Raw genomic sequence first — 19,089 nt, forward strand, 5'->3', positions numbered from 1 at the left:
TGCCTGGGTGACAGAGCCAGACTCCATCTCAAAAAAAAAAAAAAGAATAGAGAAATGCAAGGCTGTACACATACTCCACGTCTCCTTGACAATGTATAGTATCAGACAATAAAAGTATGATTGGAAGATGCCAGAACAGCAAGGGCTCCTCAGAGTGTTTCACAGAACTGTCAACTGTCCTTACCACCACCCCCAGCCCTTACAGGATAAACTGAGGCCAAGATGGAGGAAGCAACGCCTCCCTGAAGTCTTAGATGTCACAGAAGGGACACTGAGGCTTGGGGAAAGGAGGTGCCAGGTGGACATGGGGCCCTGCCAGCTAGGAGGAGTTCTGCTTGTGTGGCCCAACAGCTAGCTTCCAGGGAGCAAGCAGGGAGAAAAACTGTGCTGGTGGGGGCTGGCACCTGGGGAACCCTGCTCCAAGAGGAGTCAGACAGCAGAGGCCAAAACGCCTGCCTCCTGTGGTGGGAAGCAAGCAATCCCAGAGCCTTGAAATATGCTTGTTGTTTCTGCCTCAAGCAGCATTTTCCTTGCTGGAAAGAAGCTTTAGTATGAAAATGCTGATGTGTTATAAGGAACAACGTAAATTTCACTACAATCGCTGCCTTAAAATAAGGTCTGGCTGGGTGTGGTGGCTCACGCCTGTAATCCCAGCACTTTGGGAGGCCAAGGCGGGCAGATCACCCGAAGTCAGGAGTTCAACACCAGCCGAGCCAGCATGGTGAAACCCCATCTGTACTAAAAATACAAAAATTAGCTGGGCATGATGGCGGGCACCTGTAATCCCAGCTACTCGGGAGGCTGGGGTGAAGAATTGCTTGAACCCAGGATGGGGAGGTTGCAGTGAGCTGAGATTGCACCACTACACACTTCCAGCCTGGGCAATGGAGTGTGACTGTCTCAAAAACAAAAAAAAAGAGAGTCTGAAGAAATATGTCAGACCACGCAGCCTTAGGCTAGGCCGTCAGCAGACTTCGCCTGCGTCACTCCCAGAGTAAGAAGGGACCCCACAAGAGGCTGAACTCTGCCACACAGAGCCTGTGTCCAACACGGACTAGGATGTCTTTCTTCCCTCGCACACAGTAGAGTGGCTGCACACATCAGGCTTCATGCCAGCGGGCAGGCCAGCAAACACAGGGCCAGCACACACTCCACCCTCCACACTTCTAAGCTGTTGGTCCTTGAGAACCCAGCCATCCATCCCAGAGAAGCACACTGCTCTCAGTGTGGTCAGGGTCCCAAGTCAACCACAAACTGTCACTGAAGCACAGCACTGCCTAGACAACCCAACCTACACGCAAGACATCCATTGGGAAACTCGTATGGACAGGCTAAGGGACAGTACAAGCCAGGAGGGGCGAGGAGGGCAGGGCCATAGGGGCAGGGATGTTAGTTCACTCATCCATTGAACTGGCTTTCACTGGGCCAGGCTTACATAGAACCCTCCCGCCTTCTCTTCCTCCAAGGAGGCCTGCTGCCCTTACCTCCCTGGCCCTCCCCCCTTCCTCTATCTCAAGCCACCTCAAACAGATCCAGGCCCTACCTAACCACTATGCCAGCACTAACATGCAGCCTGAGAGCCAGGCCCTGGATGTCTCTGTCCCCAGGATGGGGCTGCTTGTGCATCCTCACAGTCCAGGCATCCCCCAGTGTCCATCAGGCAGTGCTGTGGCAAGAAGGGGAGGGCCTGACCCTCAACTGAGAAAGTTACCGCCCGCCAGGCACCTGGATTCAAACTGCTAGAGAAAAGTGCACTTCTGAAAACTTTGGGGACACCAAGAGAATCATCTCTAATATGTTGACAAGAGGTTTTGTTACTGAAAGAGGAAACGGTGGCTAACAATTACTGAATTCTTTATTTGGTGCCAGGCGATGTGCCAACACGTTACATGCCTGATTTCATTTAATCCTCATAACCACAGAACGAGGTACTGTCATCATACCCACACTCACACGAGGGACTGTCATCGTACCCACCCTTCACACAACGGAACCCATACCGTTACCAGCACTTCACGCAAGGCACTACCGCAGATATCCACACCTGACAGAGGAGAAAACCAAGGTTAAAAAAAGTCGGCCGGCCGCGGTGGCTCAAGCCTGTAATCCCAGCACTTTGGGAGGCCGAGACGGGCGGATCACGAGATCAGGAGATCGAGACCATCCTGGCTAACCCGGTGAAACCCCGTCTCTACTAAAAATACAGAAAACTAGCCGGGCGAGGTGGCGGGCGTCTGTAGTCCCAGCTACTCGGGAGGCTGAGGCAGGAGAATGGCGCGAAACCGGGAGGCGGAGCTTGCAGTGAGCAGTGAGCAGATCCGGTCACTGCACTCCAGCCTGGGCGACAGAGCAAGACTCCGTCTCAAAAAAAAAAAAAAAAAAAAAAAAAAAAAAAAAAAGTCAAGATGGGTCTGGGCGCGGTGGCTCATGTCTGTAATCCCAGCACTTTGGGAGGCCGAGGCGGGGGGATCACAAGGTCAGGAGATCGAGACCATTCTGGCTAACACGGTGAAACCCCATCTCTACTAAAAATACCAAAAAATATATATATATACACACATTAACCAGGCAAGGTGGCAGGCACCTGTAGTCCCAGCTACTCGGGAGGCTGAGGCAGGAGAATGGCGGGAACCCAGCAGGCAGAGCTTGCAGTGAGCCAACATTGCGCCACTGCACTCCAGCCTGGGCGACAGAGCAAGACCCCGTCTCAAAAAAAAAAGTCAAGATGGGCTAGGCGCAACGGCTCACGCCTGTAATCCCAACACTTTGGGAGGCCGAGGCAGGCAGATCACGTGAGGTCAGGAATTCGAGACCAGCCTGGCCAACATGGTGAAACTCCGTCTCTACTAAAAAAAAAAAATACAAAAACCTGCTGGGTGTGGTCGTGCACGCCTATAACCCCAGCTACTCAGGGTAGCTGCCCCAGCTGAGGCAGGAGAATCGCTTGAACCTGGGAAGTGGAGGTTGCAGTGAGCTGAGATCGCGCCACTGTACTCCAGCTTGGGTGACAGAGACTCCGTCTCAAAAAAAAAGTCAAGATGGTTCCCAAGGTCACACAGTTAATAAGACAGATGGGAATCTACACCTAGGTCAGCTACCTCCTAGGCTCAGGCTCAAACCTGAACCACTGTACCACTGAGAACAATCTGACTGAGACGGTCCTAGGATTAGATCCTTCCCAAGGCTCTGGGAAAACTTCCTCTACCAAAGATGTAGGTAGGCATCATCCGGGGCGGTGACTTACACCTGTCTCAGCACTTTGGGAGCCCAAGGAAGGCAGATCACTTGAGGTCAGAAATTTGAGACCAGCTTGGCCAACATGGCAAAACCCCATGTCTACTAAAATACAAGAAGTAGCTAGGCATGGTGGCTTGTGCCTGTAATCCCAGCTATCCAGGCAGCTGAGGCACAAGAATCACCTGAATCTGTGAGGCGGAGGTTGCAGAGAACTGAGATCGCACCACTGCACTCCAGCCTGGGTGACAGAACAAGACTCCATCTTAAAAAAAAAAAAAAATGTAGAGATCAGTACAGAACCGGGATTCCTCTATTCCTCTAAGTGCATGTTAACTTAACCCTCTACTGAATTGCTAGAAACTCCCCAGGACTGAGCCCAGATGTAAAGGCATGGAAACCCTCAAAGTTCCATGGGCATGAACAGCCACCTGGCCTCTGAGTCCCTGTCAGCCAGTGGACAAGATGCAGGAAGGGGCTGGAAGGATAGACAAATACTACCCGGCCTGGGTCATAAACCAGGACCAATTCACATCTTCATTTCCAGTGAGACACACGTGCATGCCAACCACAAGCTTAGGGCACCACAGGAGCAAGCCAGGGTCCCTCGACAGGGAGTGTGTGCAGACATCCCTTCCTCCTTCCACTCAAACAGCACTGAGTGCTCACACATGTGAGGCAATGAGCAGAGCAGGCACAGACCAGGGGGAGGAGACGGGTTCCTGGCCACTGAATTCAAGGATGGTGGAGGGTACAGGCCTTGAGAGACAGCCCAGGCCCAGTTAGGAGGCCTTCTGGAGTGGGCAGCCCACATCCCAGCCCACTCCCACCTAACTCATCTGATACCTCACTCCCACCCCAAAATGACCCTGTTGGGGTCTTCGTGATCACTAGATAGATACCAAGTCATTTTTATCCAAGTGGCAAATCCCCAAGGCTCTTTTCCTTCTGGCGACCACAACCCCTCCCCATTCTCAAAACCAGTGTCATGGCGGGACACCCACCTGTCTTCTCCCCCGAACTCTGCCAAAAGAGCTAGAATCTGAAAACATTTGAGCAATGCATGAAACAAGGAAACTTCCTAAAACCAGCAAGCAGCAGCTGTTAGAATAATTCATGTGGTTGTTTCAGAGATGTGTCTTAATCGCTCTGGGTCCTTCTGGAAAAGCATCCAAAACCTCAAGCTGGAAAATCCTCAGAATCTAGAAAATTTGGGTCCCCAACCAGCTCCCAGGGCTCTGAGTTCACACTGAGCCTCTTACCGATACCTCCAACTGCTAGAAAGATCTCTCAGGCTAAGTCTGTGTTCCTCGAACTTCCATCCATCTGCTGCTATTTCATTCATAGGAACAGAGCAGAACAAACTTCTCCAACATATGAAGATGGTCCCTCGGATATTTCATTCTTTCAACTATTCCTTGTCACACTTTCACCTAACACAAAGCACTACAGTTTGGAGAGGGGGACACACAAGGACGGATCAAATTCTACACCTGCCCCTGGAGCTGGCCAGTCAGATGGGGTCAGAGAGCCACGCTGTCTTCATTCATGAGGGTACTGATAGTCACGTGGGGCCTCCACACCTCACTCACTGCATCCTCTGCCATGAAAGCGGACAATGACTGCTCAGGGCCAACACCATGCTGTCCCAGAGCATCCTCCAGGACCTAGCTCAGCACCCCTAAAACCAAAGACACACAATCTAAGGACCTATGTCACCCTCCAGTTCTCGTTCAGCTGCCACCACTCCGACACTTCTCCTGCCCACCCTTTCTCTGAATGCCCCAGAGATTTGCATCATGACATCCTGCCCTGTTTCCCCCATGAGGCTCTAAGACCCTAGAGGGCAGGAATCTCCCTCACAACCAGACACCCCTGGGGCTCAGCACTGGCCAAGCAAGGAAGGCACTTCAACAGTTGTCAAACAGATGAACTGTCCTCAGCCCTTGGTATCCAGTTAATCCCCACCCAATCTTCCTGCAGTGTCTCTGGCACCTGTCCCTGCTTTTTATTCCATCAGGCAAATCCAAGGCCATATTAGCTCATGCCTGCCTTTTATCAATGGCCTTTCTTCTGCCCAATTCAAGTCGAGATTGTCATGCTCGGAAACCCCTGAGGGCTCTCCACGCTTTGAGAGTGAAATATAAACAGTCTCCTGTTTAAGGACATCAACAATAATCACAACAACCTGTGCTTTCCACTTTAGTTCCCAGTATGACTTTCCATAAATCCTGAGGTCCAGGAGGGTGAATGGTCAACTCCACCCGCCGCGCCCATCACTCCTCCAGTGCAGTGTGCAGAGGAACCCCTTCTCCACAGGAGCTGTGGATACCCTGAGACTGAGAGAGTCAAGAAAAATCATCTCTCTTCTCAGAATAGTGGGTGGGAGGTAATCAGATGCCCCATCTTCTTCAGCTTCTGTCATGTAGTAAGAATTTTAAGTGTGGAGGGCACTGGAGTAAGATGAGGCTACTCTCAGCCTAAGGAGCTGGTCAAGGGCAGGGGCCACTTACCCACGAGGACATTTGCACCCGTCACTCATCCCAGCCCACCAACTAAGAAGCTCTGCTTAGAGAATCCTATAGCCAACAACACATCTCCTGCACCAGTCACTTCACTGTGTGGCGATGCGAAGTCCAGCTGCATTTCACTCCACAGGGTACCTGCTGGAGCAGCTTAAGCTCTAAAATGTCAACGGATTGACTTTAAATAATAAGTTTCAGGCCGGGCATGGTGGCTCACACCTGTAATCCCAGCACTTTGGGAAGCCAAAGCAGGCAGATCACCCGAGGTCAGGAGTTCGAGGCCAGCGTAAGCCAATATGGTGAAACCCCGTCTCTACTAAAAATAAAAAAATTAGCTAGGCATGGTGGTACATGACCGTAATCCCAGCTACCTGGGAGGCTGAGACAGGAGAACTGCTTGAACCCTGGAGACAAGGTTGCAGTGAGCCGAGATCAAGTCATTGCATGTGCTCTGGCGTGGGCAACAAGGGCAAAACTCTACCTCAAAACAAACGTTTTTTAAAAAAAAAAACAACCAAGAGTAGTTCACAAACTCAGAAGACTGATTAAACAGCTCAAAACTACTCCAATTTTTCCAAGCAATTTAAGTATCCTTTTCCCTAATGCAAGAAACCACGGCAACGGAGGAGAGAAGCTCCCCTCATCTTAAACTTCATAGAAGGTAGATGGAAGATTCTGAGCTGCTCACTTAATGCTGAGCTCCTTCCCCAGGTAGCCACTGTCCATTTCTGCTGTCTTTTGCAATAGCGTCACCTGTCCCCAGGTAGCCACTGTCCATTTCTGCTGTCTTTTGCAATAGCGTCACCTGATCTTATCTCTGGAAAGTAAGAGGAACCCCCTCTGTATTTCCCAAGGGGGTGAGCAAGCCTGCCAGATCGGTGCCAACAACAGGAAAGGCCTTCAGTCCAGTCCTGAGCCAAGATCCTGCGGCCTTCTGGAACCTGCCACCATCCCCACCCCAAATCATCTCTCATCTGAACAAAACATGTTCAATTCCCTTAACCAGGTCACATCCAGCATCCCTGGCAGAGTGTTAAGGCCCTCGCTCTCACCTGGGACTAACACAGTCGACCATCAGAGCCCTGTGCAGGACCTAACATTTAGTCGGCTCCTCCCATTTCCATGGGCTCCTTTTTCGTATCTTTAAATGGTCACCTATATATCAATTAAAGGATGTCTACAAATTAAGAGCGATTACATCTTATAATAGATGGGGACCTGTAATCCCAGTGCTTTGGGAGACTAAGGTAGGAGGATGGCTTAAGTCCAGGAGGTCGAGGCTATAGTGATTGTGATCACGAGACTCTGCACTCTAGCCTGGGTGACAGAGCAAGACCATGTCTCTTCCGGGGAGGGAAAAAAAAAAAAAAACATACAGGGAAAAGTAGTTTTATGCTCTTAAAAAGTAAAGTCAGCCGGGCGTAGTAGCTCACACCTGTAATCTCAACATTTTGGGAGGTCGAGGAGGGTGGATCATGAGGTCAAGAGATCGAGACCGTCCTGGCCAACATGGTGAAACCCCATCTCTACCAAAAATACAAAAACCAGTTGGGCGTGGTGGCGTATGCCTGCAGTCCCAGCTACTCGGGAGGCTGAGGCAGGAGAATTGCTTGAACCGGAGAGGCAGAGGCTGCGGTGAATCAAGAACATGCCACTGCACTCCAGACTGGCGAAAGAGCGAGACTCTGTCTCAAAAAAAAAAAAAAAAAAAAAAAAAAAAGGTACCCGGCTGGGCATGGTGGTGCACGCCTGTAATCACAGCTACTTGGGAGGCTGGGGCAGGAGAATCACTTGAACCTAAGAGGAGGAGGTTACAGTGAGCCAAGATTGTGCCACTGCACTATAGCCTGGGCAACAGAGTCAGACTTCATCTCCAAAAAAAAAAAAAACAAAAACAAAAACAAAAAGGCCAGGCATGGTGGCTCACACCTGTAATCCTAGCACTTTGGGAGGCCGAGGCAGGCAGATCACCTGAAGTCAGGAGTTCGAGACCAGCGTGACCAACATGGAGAAACCCTGTCTCTACTAAAAACATAAAATTAGCCAGGTGTGGTGGTACATGCCTGTAATCCCAGCTACTCGGGAGGCTGAGGCAGAAGAATTCGTTTGAACTCAAGAGGCAGAGGTTGCAGTAAGTTGAGATTGCACCATTGTACTCTAGCCTGGGCAACAAGAGCAAAACTCTATCTTTTTTTTTTTTTAAATACTTTAAGATCTAGGGTACATGTGCACAACGTGCAGGTTTGTTACATATGTATACATGTGCCATGTTAGTGTGCTGCACCCATTAACTCGTCATTTACATTAGGTATATCTCCTAATGCCATCCCTCCCCCTCTCCCCCCTCCCCACAATAGGACCCAGTGTGTGATGTTCCCCTTCCTGTGTCCAAGTGAAAAACTCCATCTTAAAAAAAAAAAAAGATAAAGCCATCACCTACTCAACACTACTACAGTTTTTTAGGTTTTTTTGTTTTCTTTTGTTTTTTTGTTTGTTTTTTTGGTGGGAAGGGATCGCTATGTTGTCCAGGCCAATCTCAAACTCCTGGCCTCAAGCAATCCTCCCACCTCAGCCTCCCAAAGAGCTAAGGTTACCTGAGCCACTGCACTTGGCCACTACAGTTTTTTTTAAGGCAGTCCTGAGAAACCAGAGGCAGCCCTAAGTTTTCCCTCCCCATGTCCTGTCACCCTACAGACACCCAAAATGACCTCAGGGCTCAAAAAAAGGCAGGGCGTGGTGGCTCACACCTGTAATCCTAGCACTTTGGGAGGCCAAGGTGGACAGATCACTTGAGACCAGGAGTTCAAGACTAGCTTGGCCAACATGGTAAAACCAACATGGTAAAACCCCATCTCTACAAAAAAATACAAAAATGAGCTGGGCGTGGTGGCGTGGGCCTGTAATCCCAGCTACTTGGGAGGCTGAGGCACGAGAATCCTTGAACCCTGATGCAGAGGTTGCAGTGAGCCGAGACTGCGCCACTGCACTCCAGACTGGACAACAGAGCGAGACTCTGTTTCAAAAAAAAAAAAAAGACAAGGCCCTGAGGAAGGAAACTGGCCAATGGACCTACATAAATAAAGAAAGAAGGAAGTTAAAACAAAATTCACAAAGACATCAGTAAGAACAACAGAGATCAGAAAGTCTAATTCCAGGAGAAAACAGGGATATATCCTCATTCCTTCTGCAAGTCAACCTTGGGCAGGCTATACTCCTCCTCCGCTTGAGCCTCAGTTTCCTGTTTGTGCCCAGTGTTGGGTTGGGCAGAACACAGGACACAGAAGAAAGTCCCAAGTAGAATCCTAAATTTGTCTGCTACCCAACTACCAAAAGCAGTTACATTTCTAATCCTATAACCTGACAGATACAAACTGACAGTAAGACTGCAATTACATTTCAACCCACCCTCAGTATATGTTAATATACTTGCCCAAGAAAACTTCAATAGCAGACCAGGCAACTCCTACCACCGACATCTGAGGCTCCCACCCTCTCCCCAGACTTCAGCATCAGGAAATGTTCCTTGTACAGTCGGAAAAGAGACAACAAAAAGACTCAACACTAAAAACTTGACCAAAAGTTTGGGGAAGGGAGGCAGGAGACAGATGACCCACATACCAACTACCGAGAAGGTCAGTTCATCAAACAAATGTGTTAACAAAAAACACCAAACACGGCCAGCATGGTGGCTCACACTTGTAATCCTAATACTTTGGGAAGCTGAGGTGGGTGGACCATCTGAGATCAGGAGTTCGAGACCAGTCTGACCAACATGATAAAACCCCGTCTCCACTAAAAATACAAAAATTAGCTAGGCATGGTGGTGGGCGCCTGTAATCCCAACTACTCGGGAAGCCGAGGCAGGAGAATCGCTTGAACCCAGGAGGCGGAGGTTGCAGTGAGCTGAGATCGCGCCATTGCACTCCAGCCTGAGCGACAGAGTGAGACTCCATCTCAAAAAAACAAAAACACCGGCCGGGCACGGTGGCTCAAGCCTGTAATCCCAGCACTTTGGGAGGCCGAGAGGGGCGGATCACGAGGTCAGGAGATCAAGACCATCCTGGCTAACACGGTGAAACCCCGTCTCTACTAAACAAATACAAAAAACTAGCCGGGCGAGGTGGCGGGTGCCTGTAGTCCCAGCTACTCGGGAGGCTGAGGCAGGAGAATGGCGTAAACCCGGGAGGCGGAGCTTGCAGTGAGCTGAGATCCGGCCACAGCACTCCAGCCTGGGCGACAGAGCAAGACTCCGTCTCAAAAAAAAAACAAAAAACAAAAAACAAAAAAAACAAAAACACCAAACACACCAGCAAACTCTCCCTGGGTTAGAGTGGCTCTAAGAGAATCCTAGGAAAGGAGCTGACTATAGAATCCTCTGAAAGAACCACCACTGAAGGGGGAGGGCATGAACCTTCGGCAAACCCAGGGACACTACATGAGACGACCAAAAACGAAGTTTAGGTGTTCCATCAATGATAAGCAAGTCCTGAGAACAGCACAGGTCTTATGACTGAACCAATTCAATCGATGCCTTCAAACCAAGAATTCAGTTCACCACTCTCCTACTTTCTCCAGCCACACTGAGCAACAGGGAAAAATGTTCCTCTGTGGATGTGAACGAAGGTGGCAGTAGCAGTTTTCAAAACTTGCTGGCAGAGTGAGTCTGTGCTAAACACACAAAATAACTAAAAAATCTGCTGTCACTACCACCAAAATCCACCAACTTGAAACCCCAGCAACAAGAAGAAAGATGCTCCTCGATTTACGATGGGTTTATTAGAATGTAGCTGCACTGGGAGTAGAAAATATCAAATACATTTAACACAGCCACTGGTCCCACTTTACGATTCGACTTACAATTTCTCAACTTGACCATGGTACGGAAGGGATCCGCGTTCAGGAGAAACTGTTATAAATCAAAGCGAGCTCCTCGACTCACAATGGGGTTATCTCTGATAAACCCAACATAAAGTTGAAAATTCTTAAGTCAAACCATCGTAATCGTAAATTGGAGGCCTACTTTACTGGCCTAAAATCTGCCCACCTCCAAGGTCAGGGCAAGCAGTGGCCTCTAAGGTAAGGATGTGTTAAGTATAGATTCACAGCCACTGACTCAAAGGTTAACTGCACAGAATGGCTGTTGACTGGAGAAAATGTTAAGTTGGTATTATTTGCAGAGTTAGGGCCATAGGGTTTTTCACATCCCTTCCAGATAATCTGATCAGACCTTTTTTATCCCCCAAAAGACAAGTCTCACTCTGTCACACCGCCTGGAGTGCAATGGCATGATCTCCCCTCACTGCAGCTTCAACCTCCTGGGCTCAGGCGATCCTCCCATCTTAGCCTTACGAGTAGCAGGGCCTACAGGTGGGTGCCACCACTCCTGGCTAATTTTTTTTTTTTAAGAGATGGGGGATTGCTATGTTGCCCGGGCTGTTCTCGAACTCCTGGGCTCAAGGAATCAGCCTGCCTTAGGCTCCCAAAGTGCTAGGATCACAGACGTGAGCTGCCGCGCCCAGCTTTGATCTGACTGTTAGACTTCCAAATTGTTAGCTTGCAGCGAGATTCTATCATAAAGAAAACCAAGCTCCTCAATCTGAGTGTTACATTATAAATGATAACTGAGATGTGAGGTGTTCAAGAATCACTGTGTAGTTGACATCTGGCGGGGGAGAAAGCTTTTTGGCTCTGAGGTAAATGGACAGGCAAAGGCTGGAATACCCCTGACTGCTTGTAGACACTTTCCACTTGTCCTCACAGCGTCCTGTTAGGTCAAAGATGCTGTCTCGGCCAACAGAAGAGAAAGCTGAGGCCAGGTGATCGGGTGACCCACCCAAGGCTGAAGAGTGGTAAATTGCATGTCATCAGTGACAAAGCCAGGTCTGACCAACGCCAAGCTGGTTGGAGAGCAGTCAGTCTGGAAGGCAAGTCCAGGAGGATGAGATTTACCCTGGCGCTCCCAGACGCCACTGCAAGTACCATCAAGCCACCTACTTCCAGCCCCAGTCCTGAGTCCACTCAGTGACAGGGACCCTTCTCAGTTCTCTAAGGAAGGTTCCCATGACAGATCTGCCTGGCCAACAGCTTCCTATCTCACAGACGCAAGTCAGGATGCTGGCTTCCGCAAGCCCTGGGCCAGGAAAGAGGCTGCCTCCTGGCTTGGGGCACAACCAACCCAGGCATTCAGTATTGTCAAGAAGGCCCCAAGGCTGTGGAAAAATCAGAAATCAGAAAGGCTGAGGTGGGTCCCAGCCGCAGAATAATGAGCAAGGTGACTGGCAAATATCACCCACTGTAGGGGACTTTGCCTTCTTCTCAGGAACGTGGAGAGAGGGGAACAGGCTGGGGCACAAAGCTGAGGCATGCACCCCAGTGTGGCTCCAAAGGGTGCATGCAGACAGTGACAGTCTGCCATGAGTGTGGTGTCATCCCCCACAGAAGAGGTGGAGCAGCTAATGCTTCTTAACTCTGGCTCACCTGTTACAGTCCTAACAGTACTCACTGAACTCCAATGTGTGGAACACACGGGCACTGGGGTCAGCCATTTGCACTCGCCATCTCACTCCTAGCACAGCTTCCATGAGATAGCAAGCACCCCCGAGATAGCAAACACCCCCCACCCCGACAGAAACGGGAAACCGGTGAAGTTCAACAAGGTCCTTTGCCAGGAAGTGGCCAGGCAGAGCTCACACCAGGCTGTCTGAGGCAAAGCCATGGCTGTCCTGGATGCCACCAGAGACAGGCTGCTCAGCAATAGGCACATGGTCATACTAGGCAAAAAGCAGGCGCCCCCTAGACTCAAAGTGGCCTCCTTGGCACAGGAGGAGCTGCTGTGCCACCATAATACAGCAGTATTTTTAAAGTGTGTGCTCGAAGGCACCACCTTACTTAGGCTACGTTTCAAGGTTCAAACCAGAATATCTAACCAACAAGGCAGGCCAGGCAGCGCCAGATCCTGAGACGGAACTGCAGGAAGAATAGCTGAGGGATTCTTCAAAAAATCCTTCAAACAAGTGGAATTTCTCCCCAATCCTGTACCACATGGCCACACCCCTCCCCACAGGCACAGTTACTATCTTTGAGGCCAAGCAGCAGGAAAGCCCTGAAGCTTCAACCACCCCACCCACCACTCCCCATCCCCCACCCCCTGCCCCAAAAACGCCCACTTTGACTTGCTGGGAGCCCCCCTTTAAAGTACTGCTCATCTCCTGCCAGCAAATCCTATCTCAGAAGCCAGCCTCCAGCATCCTCAGAAATTGCAGGTCTTCAGTCCTTGCATATAAGGAACCCTAAAATCAGGAATCACGCAGAAAGGCAAGTTCCCTGACAAACTCACCTGTGTAACACGGGGAGCCTCTGGAGGCTCAGGAGAGACAAAGGGGGTACAGTGTACAGAGGAGCTGCAAGGGGCCCTGGCAACTGTGCAAACCAGTGCAAACGTGCAACATTCTGACTGAGGACCCCTCTCTCCCACACCTAGAGGGTTTCGTGGATTCCCAATCACTTCCTCAGGCTACCTGAAGATATTCTATTAGGGTAAATTCCTTTGTCTTCTAAAAGACTAACCTACATTTCCATCAGACAAAAAGAGGTCACAAATATAGTCTGGAAAGCACAAGGTGGGGGAAGGGAAAGAGGCCCACGGTCCGACACTCTCTTGACAAAAAAGTCCCAGAACCTGTTTGAGGGGATGCTGGGGAACCCATGCTCGAGCGGAATCTGTCCCCAGTGGTACCTTTGTTTCTGACAGCATGGGTCTCACTACTTCCACCTCGCCGCAACCACCAACCACTTCAAGATCTGTCTTTTTTTATCTCAACCTTCTTAATACACTGCCTTCCTAATTCCATTCAAAAACATACCTTTGCACAGTTAGCACTTAAGTCCTGTTAACCTGAAAGACCCACAGTCTGAGGCCAGAATGTGGAAAGTTACCTCCCAAAGCAGCTCAGATAACTCAAAAGCATCCATTCTAACAAACGACCACACTTAGCAGGCAGCATAGTTCTGTCAGCCTCAAACTATAACACTGCCAACTCGTTCTTCTGGTTCTGCTGCACTTCCCAACCAGACAAGGGTTAGGAGGAAATCCCAGGGATGCACTATTACCCCAGGACAGCTGCTCGGGAAGACTTCACCCACTCACCTATTTCATAATCTTCCTAGTTTTCTACAACCAGCATAAATTAACTCAATTACAGGGGGGGAAAGGTCTAGAGAAAATAGCCCTGCCTGTTCCATTTGATGGCACAGGAACACCCTGAGTCCAAGCAGATAGTTCTTCAGACAAGCATCTGAGCTGCCCAGGCTTTGAAGTGTCAGTACATGCTAATGATGGTCCTTAACAAAATTCGTGGTAAAGGCCATTACATTTTTGTCTCTGTTGGGAAATGACATAGCCAAGACTCTGCTGGTCATTCTTAATTCTCTTCCAAGAGAACAAACACCAAAAAAGCCGCCAACATTTCAAGAATGGCTTTACAACTTTCCCAGCCACATTCTTCAGAGGCATCCTTTAGTCATCTGCTGTCTTAAGACCCAAAGAGGTCCCAGCTGTGAGCCTCACTGCACCAGCCCTTGCCTTATCCCCTTCAAGAGGGTCCCCCTACTTGTTCTCTGACCCGAGTAGGAGAAAGGCCCTTTCGGGCTCACCAGGTCACAGTGTCCTCCTCTCCTAGATCCCGGTAAGTTTCCCCACGTTTATGAGATTAATTACGACTCCTGGCCCACTAATCTCACTATAAACTCCACTGAGCAGGGATTCCTAGCAGTGTCAGAGGCACAGTATGCACTCTGATATTTGTTGAATAAATCAATCTAGAAATTACTACTTGCAATGCCAGAAATTCAGAGAATAAATGATGCAAAACAAGTCAGAGGAGCTACTGAAGAGCTGAAAATTAGAGTATTTAAAACACGTTTCCTCATTAAAAATATACACACATGCAAAATACAGAGACACTAAAAAGTTTTCTTAAAAAAAAAAAAAAAAAACCATTGCTAATCCTAATGTGTAGACCTTTATTGACATTTTGGTACAAATCCTTCCAGGATTTTTTCCTACTGAAAGTAGCATTTATTTCTCCCTCACTATCAAAATATAAGATTATAGGATTTGCCAAATGATACTGCATTAATAGAGATGACTTGACATTTTAAAAAATGATGTCATCTGAGTGGAAACAACAAAGCATCCGCCAGGCGCGGTGGCTCACGTCTGTAATCCCATCACTTTGGGAGGCTGAGGTGGGTGGATTACGAGGTCAGGAGTTCGAGACCAGCCTGGCCAGCATGGTGAAATCCCATCTCTACTAAAAATACAAAAATTAGCAGGGCATGGTGGCGCGCACCGGTAGTCCCAACTACTCGGGAGGCTTGAGGCAGGAGAATTGCTTGAACCCGAGAGGTGGAAGTTACAGTGAGCCGAGATCATGCCTCTCCAGACTGGGTGACAGAGTGAGACTCTGTCTCAAAATAAACAAATAAACAAACAAACAAAAAATACACTGCATCCAAATCACTAAATCACAAGTCTTCCCATTCTCTACAGCCCTTCCAAGATGAGAAGCAATCTTCATAAAAACCGGCTTCAGAATTTTAGGAGACAAAATAGAAATGAAAGAAGAAGAAGGGGAGAGAGTAAGTGAAGACAGAGGATACAGAAAATCCCTTGCAAATTTCCCACACTCTATTAACTGTTTCCTCTAGAAAAGGGCCAACTTTTCTGAGTCCAAAGCTGAAGAAGAGAATGCAAAATAACAACTAACTCTATGGTTCAGCTCCTTAAAATCCAGCTGGTAACGCTGCTCCACTAGAACAAAGCAGGGCTAGCATGGTGTCCCCATGTCACCAGATTATCCCCTACCTCCACGAACAGAGGTGCCCTGGAGCCTGCACAAGAAAATGGCCTTGTGTTTTAGAAGCGCCAGAGAAATGCTCAGTGGGGTTCGCAAACTGCAGCATTTGTGGGCTCTAGAGCACCAAGTACAGGCTGCCTGGCTCGGCCGCTCTACTAAGAGGCCTTGAGCAAGCCGCCTGGCCTCCAGAAGCCCCAAATTCCTCACCTGTAAAGCGCAGATAATACTCCCCTACTCCCCAAGGGATTGTTATGAGCACTGAATATGTCTATGCAAGGGAGCTTAGCACACAGTAGGCACTCAAACCCAAGGGTTAGTATGAGCTATCAGCCCTCCACAGCTTGTGGTCAGGTCTGACAAACTTCTGCTTAGCATATGTTAACAAACTGGTGCCAGCAAACATTATTTCGTGTAATCTAGTTTAAAAGAAAACTTGTAAAGATTACCAGAAAACTAAGTAAGTCAACAAGACTACAGTCCAATACTGTAGTCCAACCCGCACAGAGGGCTGTCTCTCAGTTTCTGTGCTGCCACAGCCAGGAGGTGTCACTGTGTGAATGGGCACACAGAACCAGAGATGTTACCAGCACTATGTACTCCAAGAAAACTGAAAGAAGTAAACCGGTAGGAAGAGAGAAAATTAAAGGCACAAGTGACTCACTCGGACTTTGATCTAAAGAATCCAAAGCTCTTAAGATAAGGATGAACTATACACCTAAAGACGTGAAGTCAGACCTACAAAATTTTGCCCTGTGCAAAATTCTCAGGGCAAAAACACGCACCTAAGGGTTGTCAATCACTTCCTAAGGGAGGGGTCACCATTCATTTCTGGGTCCCAGTGTGCGCACACTCCAAGTGTCCGTCAGGCTCTCAGCCTGGGCCCTGCCCATAAGCCTTTCCTTGTTGAAGTGATCAATTCCGATTCTTGGCAATAATCCCTTTAAAAGGCCAGCTGCCGCTGTCTAGTCACTGATGCCGACCCACTCCAGGTGGGAAAAAAGAAATCAATGGAGCCACCGCCCAGAAGGGGAGGCAAATTTAAAGTGTCGGGCCTTGAGAAAGGCCAGAGAACAGAGAGGGGGAAGGGTCCCGCGGCTCCCGGGGGTCAGGCAGGAAGGGCGCGAGCTGGGGGAGGGCCGGCCCTCCAGGCGTGGGCGCGCGGGGACTCTTATTCTGACACGGGATCGGCCGCCGCCGCCGCCGCCGCGGGGTTCAGCGTCGCTGCCCAGCCCGCCCCGGGACCCCCGCCCTTGAGCGGGACCCCAGCCCCGCGCGCCCACGTGCCGTCTTCCCGCCGCCTCCACCCGTCCCGACCGCTCCGAAGAGGCACCTCGCGGCCCAGCCCTTCCCCCGACCCCGCAGGAAGCGCAGGACGGAAGCGGGGCGACGCCGCGACTTTCCGGGACCCCCGCCCCGCCCGGCCCCCACGTGCCCGGGCCGCCTCGGGGCAAGGAACTTTCCAGGGCAGCGCAAGAAGACACTCCCAGAATACAAGGAGTAGAACTCGGCTCGCTCTCACTTTTCCACGCTCAAGCGGGGGTCCCTCACAGCCCCCCGAGGCCCCGACCCTGCGCCGCCCGCGCCGCTCCAGTCTCAGCCGCGCGTCCCCGGCCCCCGCCCCCCGCCAAGTTTGGTCCAGAACTTACCGGGCCGCGGGTCGGCCGGGCCCTAGGGCAGCGCGCAGGTTAGTGGGGCTGCGGGTCCGGGGTCGCCCGCGGGGCCGGGCGGCGGAGGGGCCGGGGGCGCCGGACCGCGCGCGCTCGTTCCGCCTGTGGGGCCGCCCGGGCCCGCGGCGCTCGCTCCGCCGGTCCGCCCGCCCGCCCGCGCCGCCGGCCAGATAATGCGCCCCTCGGCCGCACACATGGAGCCCGGCGCCGGCGTCACCGCCCGGGACATGCGCACCAGGTCAGCGCGCCCGGCCCGCGGCCCCCAAAACACCGGGGAGCTCTTAAAGGCGACGCCGCCCGCCCGCGCCCGGCTGGGCGGGGCCCGGCGACCGAGGGGCGGGGCCTGACGAGAAGGGAGGAGCTCGGAGGCGGGGCTCCGGGCGTAGAAGGCGGGCCCCCGAGTTAGGGGGCGGGGCCTGCCGGTACCGCCCCGGAAGCACCGCCCCTCTCCGGCGCGCTCCCACGCGACACCTCGCTGGGCGCGCTGGTTTCCCACGCGGGCTCCGGCTGGCTCCCTCCCCGCCGAGTCCCAGCGCCCTCCGCAGGCCGAGGGGTCGTGGCCAACTCACCGGCGGCAGAGCCGGGCGGGCCGCACCCAAGGCTGACTCACGACGCGCTCACCGCTGACCTCGCGCCAGCTGAGCTGGGCGACCTCAAGCAACTCAGGGTTGCCTCTGAAACGCGGGTTAGAATGTCACTCCCGCGGGGTCGTCACGCGGAAGCTCTTTGGGAACTTCGGCCCCGGTGTCTGTGGGGAGGGCGGGTGTGGGTCGGCTGAACGATCACTTCTCCAGCGCAGTGAACAGAGTTCTACAAAGAAAGCTCCAGACCCACCCACCTCAAGACACTTGGGGACGACTGCTCTCCCTCTCTAGTTACCTCCCAATCTGCCCTCGTGCCTCTGGGAGGTGAAACCCCCTCAAGAAAGCAAATCTGCACCCTTCCCTCTCCAGTGACGAGGAGGAAACACAGGAGACAGAATGAAAGCCTGAAAGAGAATGGACTTTGGAGATGTTAAACTACATAAAGCGAAATACAATTTCAATAGGGAAAATATCAAGTTCATGGAAAATCTACTACCGTAACAAGGCGGCTCTGAATGCCAAAATCAGGTTCTGAGGAATCCCCAAAACCGCCTCTTTTCATAGTGTTTTAAAACAATTGCTGATGAGACACCTAGACTCCTGAAGAGTGGTGGTGACATGCTTTATCGCATACCCTAATACACCTATATGTACAACTGAAACAAAAGTTTCACCAAACATAAATTTACCACATGCAACGTACTGTTTTCTTTTCTTTTTTTTTTTTTTGAGACGGAGTCTTGCTCTGTCGCCAGGCTGGAGTAGTGTAGCGGCACTATCTCGGCTCACTGCAACCTCCACCTCCCAGGTTCAAGGATTCCCCTGCCTCAGCCTCCCTAGTAGCTGAGATTTACAGGCGCGTTCCATCACGCCCGGCAAATTTTTTTGTATTTTAGTAGAGACGGGGTTTCACCATGTTGGCCAGGATGGTCTCCATCTCCTGGCCTCGTGAGATCCGTCAGCATCGGCCTCCCAAAGTGCTGGGATTACAGGTGTGAGCCACTGCGCCCAGCCTGTACTGTTCTTTTCTTTTCTTTTTTTCTTTTTTTTTTTGAGACGGAGTCTTGCTCTGTTGCCCAGGCTGGAGTGCAGTGGCTGGATCTCAGCTCACTGCAAGCTCTGCCTCCTGAGTTTATGCCATTCTCCTGCCTCAGCCTCCTGAGTAGCTGGGAGTACAGGCGCTCACCACCTCGCCCAGGGCTAGTTTTTTTTATTTTTTAGT

The 19,089-nt window shown here is 50.9% G+C and overlaps 1 protein-coding gene across 12 annotated transcripts in view; it reads right to left on the reverse strand.

Moving 5' to 3' along the window:
* GATAD2A (GATA zinc finger domain containing 2A) overlaps positions 1-19,089 on the reverse strand; it is a 126,216-nt gene that overhangs the window by 87,353 nt on the left and 19,774 nt on the right. For 5 of the 12 annotated variants that reach the window (XM_007995935.3, XM_037992262.2, XM_007995933.3 and 2 more), the window contains exon 1: positions 17,263-17,606. The exons of 6 other annotated variants lie outside the window; for them this stretch is intronic. The gene's annotated coding sequence lies outside the window, so the exon portion shown is untranslated. Of the gene's footprint in view, positions 1-17,262; positions 17,607-19,089 lie in introns of those variants that run through there. One more of the 12 variants, XM_073016765.1, reaches the window with a different exon arrangement.

This window comes from Chlorocebus sabaeus, chromosome 6 (assembly GCF_047675955.1).
Source record: "Chlorocebus sabaeus isolate Y175 chromosome 6, mChlSab1.0.hap1, whole genome shotgun sequence".
In the NCBI taxonomy this organism is placed as follows: Eukaryota; Metazoa; Chordata; class Mammalia; order Primates; family Cercopithecidae; genus Chlorocebus; species Chlorocebus sabaeus.